This window comes from Nannospalax galili, unplaced genomic scaffold, assembly GCF_000622305.1.
Source record: "Nannospalax galili isolate Female #2095 unplaced genomic scaffold, S.galili_v1.0 scaffold32, whole genome shotgun sequence".
In the NCBI taxonomy this organism is placed as follows: Eukaryota; Metazoa; Chordata; class Mammalia; order Rodentia; family Spalacidae; genus Nannospalax; species Nannospalax galili.
Window position 1 is genome coordinate 3,076,333 of NW_008335297.1, and position 4,003 is coordinate 3,080,335.

Sequence of the window (4,003 nt, forward strand, 5' to 3'; positions counted from 1 at the left end):
TTGTTTAAGAAGTTAATCTCTTCTTGGTTTAGTTTTGGTGGTTCCCAGGCCTTTAGATACCCATCCATTTCTTTTAGGTTTTAAAATTTAGTAGCATACAGGTTTTTTAAGTATTCCCTTATAATGTTCTGGATCTTTTTGGCGTCATAATGTTTTCCCTTTCATCTCTGATTTTGTTGATTTGGAGGTGCTCTTTCTTTCTTTTGGTTAATTGGGCCAGGGGTCTGTCTCTCTTGTTTACCTTTTCAAAGAACCAGCTCTTAGATTCAGTGATTCTTTGTAGTGTTTTCTTTATTTCTATTCCATTAATTTCTGCTCTGATTTTTTTTTTAGTTCTTCTTGTCTGCTGGGTTTGGGTTTCATTTTTTGTTGCTTTTCAATTGCCTTGAGTTGCACTGTTAAATCATTTATTTGTGTTCTTTCTTATTTTTTAATGAAGGCTCATAGAGCTATAAACTTCCTCCTAAGGACTGTTTTCAACATGTCCCAGAGGTTTTGTTGTGTTGTATTGTCCTTTTCATTTAGTTCCAGGTATAATTTTATTTCTTTCCTAATTTATCCTTTGACCCATTCATCATTCAGGAGTGTATTGTTTAATCTCCATGTGTTCATGTAGTTACTAGGGTTTTTTCCGGCGTTGATTTTAAACTTTGTTGCATTATGGCCTGATAGAATGTATGGAATTATTTCAATTTTTGGTATTTGTTGAGGCTTGTTTTGTCCCCAGTATGTGGTCAATTTTGGAGAAAGTTTCATGGGTTCCTGAGTAGAAAGTATATTCTTTGGCGCTTGGGTGGAATATTCGGTAGATGCCTGTTAGGTCCATTTGATGTATGGTGTTGTTTAATTCAGATGTCTCTCTGTTAATTCTCTGTCCGGTTAACCTATCTAATGGAAATAATGGGGTACTGAAATCCCCTACTATTAATTAGTTGGGGGTTAGTCTGGGTCTTAAAGTCCTGTAGTACTGTTTTTATGAAGTTGGGTGCACCAGAGTTTGGTGAATACATGTTCATGATTGTAATAGCTTCTTGGTCAATTGTTCCTTTGATCAGAGCCCTCTTTATCTCTTCTGATTAGTTTTAATTTGAAGTCTATTTTGTCAGATATTAGAATTGCAACTCCTGCTTTTTTCTTAGCACTTGGAATATTTTTTCTATCCTTTCACTTTAAGGTAGGTAGTACCTGTCTTTGAAACTGAGATGGGTTTCTTGCAGACAACAAAAAGATGGGTTTGTTTCTTTTTTTATTTTAAATATTTTTTAATTTTTTTTAGAAGAAGCATTTCATTACAGTTTTAACATACTCAATAACAGTTTCCAGAGCAAAGATACATCTCATTCAAATGTGGCTGTAAAATTTTTAGGTTCCCTGTTGAACCTAATGACCACATACTTAGAAGAAGCATTTCATTACAACAGCATTGACATGTTCAATAACAATTTCCACAGCTAAGATGCATGTCTTTCAAAACTGGCTGTAAAATTTTAGGCTTACAGTTGAATTAATACAGTTATACAATATTATACTCAGTATAAATCCTATGGCATAAAATTAAATGAGGTTTTAACCCTTTAAAAAAGATCTCAATTTCATTATTAAAATATGAAGTTTCATACAGAAAACTTCATTTTTAATGCAAATAACAGTAAGGTGTTTGCACATGCGTTTCTAATCTCTATATATCTGATTATTACTAGTCACAGTCAGTTACTTTCTGAGCTCCTTGGCATCTGAGCATGGATATAAAGTCATTGGGTAGATTTCAGTGGTAATGTTTTTCACATCTACTAATTATTAAGGAGCAAATTTTTATGCTTTGAAGAATTATTATTTTTTTAATTTTTTTAAACTTAATAACCACATGATTAGAAGAAGCATTTTGTAACAGCTTTAACGTATTCAGTAACACACTCCAGAGCAAGGATACATCTCTTTCAAAAGTGGCTGTAAATTTTTAGGTTCACGGTTGAATTAATACAATTATACAATATTGAACTCAGTATAAACCCTGTAAGATATAAAACTGAATGAGTTTTAACCCTTTAAAGAAGATCTCCATTTCACTTTAAAATATGCTGTTTCATACATTTTTAATGCCACTACCACTAAGATGTTTGCACATGTGTCTTTAATCTCTATGTACCTGATGATTACTAGTCACAGCCAATTACACTTGGATCCTTAGGAACTGAGTATGGATATAAAGTCATCAGGTAGATTTCACTAGTAATGTTTATCACCTCTACTATTAAACATGAAGTAAATTTTTATGCTTCCTCCTCAAATATGTCTTTCTTTTTAATTTGTTGATTTTTCTGTGTGTATATCATACAGAACATCCCACACAGTCTTATTCATCTATATACCCACTTCCCAAATGGCACCCTCCCATAGCCTCCTCCATCCCACATGCTGGAGCCCACATACTCTGTCATCCCTGTTACTGTCCTCTATCAACGTCCCCAGCCATTCTCCAGTGCTTGTCCATCTGCTGAATCTAGTCAGCCTATCTAGAGATCCTTGTTTTAGGAAGATCAGCTGTTCCTCATCTAGCAGTAATCAGTTGTCAATATCCCTTTAGATAAGATTGGGGTCTGCTGTTCATTTTCCCAGTTCTATGCTGGGTTGCTGTCTGGGAGTCTCTTGCACCACCTTGGCCAATAACTCAAAGGAAGGTATCACCTGTCTGGCATTGTATATAGTTATGTAACCTTTAGCTATACATATGGACTCTTAAAAATTATATTGACCCAATTAATCCTTGTTTATACTTTAATTTTGGATGTTTAAGAACCTACAGTTGGCCCAGATAAATCAATTTATTTTTACTCTTAAGGTCGTTTGAGGATCTGTTCTTCAGGGGTAACATGGGCTTGGGAAGAGCCACTGGCTCTTTTCTTTTACCAGTTCCATCTATGTGAAGATAAGTCAAAGGTCCTGCTCGACCCTGGCCTGCTTCACTTGGAAGCATGGAAGAAATGTTTCCTCTGTGTTGACCCTCCTCTTTGAGGACTGGACACTCATTCAGGTCCATCTGGTGGGGTATCCACAGCCTCCCTGCTCAAGAGGACAGGTGACTCACAACAGTTACAGGACAAATTGAGAGATGCTCCATAGTCCCCTGGAACTTAGTTGACTTAGGAGGACAAGGAGCAAAAACTGTCCTTTATGTCCCTATGACCAAATTAGTATGGACCTCAAAGTATGGCTGCTAAACATCCAAGAAGGTTAGTACCACCAGTCTGGTATTTTTAGTTACCATATGACATGTAGATAGAGCTTGGGCAAAGACCAAATGCTCTCAGATAAACCTTGCCTAGGCATATATTACATTGTTTGATCTGGTTGTATGTATAATTTGTCAGTAGGTTGTTGGCCTAATATGGTTCCCTCTGGTTTTCTAAAACTAGCTAGGCATTATTTATCTCTCACATTGTCTAACCCTTCCACCATGGTTCCCCATTTAAGGTGCCCTGTTTTTTTCCATTTCTCCCTTAATAATACCCTTCTCCTATGGTCCCACCTTTCTTGAGCTCCTTCATTCCCTTTATCCCCTAGATTCCTTGTATAACCTTCCCTTCCCCCTCCCTTAAAATAACCCCACTATTGTCCATATCTTCCTTGTTAACACCTGTTTTCTACAGTTCTTCTCTTTCAGATTCTTTCTTTTCCTTTACTTCCCTGGTTCCTCTTCATTATCCTGGTTCCTGTAGTTATGTCTGGATATATATTCACTTATAAGGATTTGGTGCTAGGATCCACATATGAGGGAGAACATACACCATTTTTTTTTCTGAGTCTGTGTTACTTCACTTAGTATAACAGTTTCTAGTTCCATCCATTTACCTGCAAATTTCATGATTCCATCTTTCTTTACTGCTCAGTATAACTCCATCGTATAAATGAACCACATTTTCATTATTCACTTGTCAATTGAGGGACACTTAGGTTGCTTCCATCTCTTAGCTACTGTGAAAAGAGCAGCAACAAACATAGATGT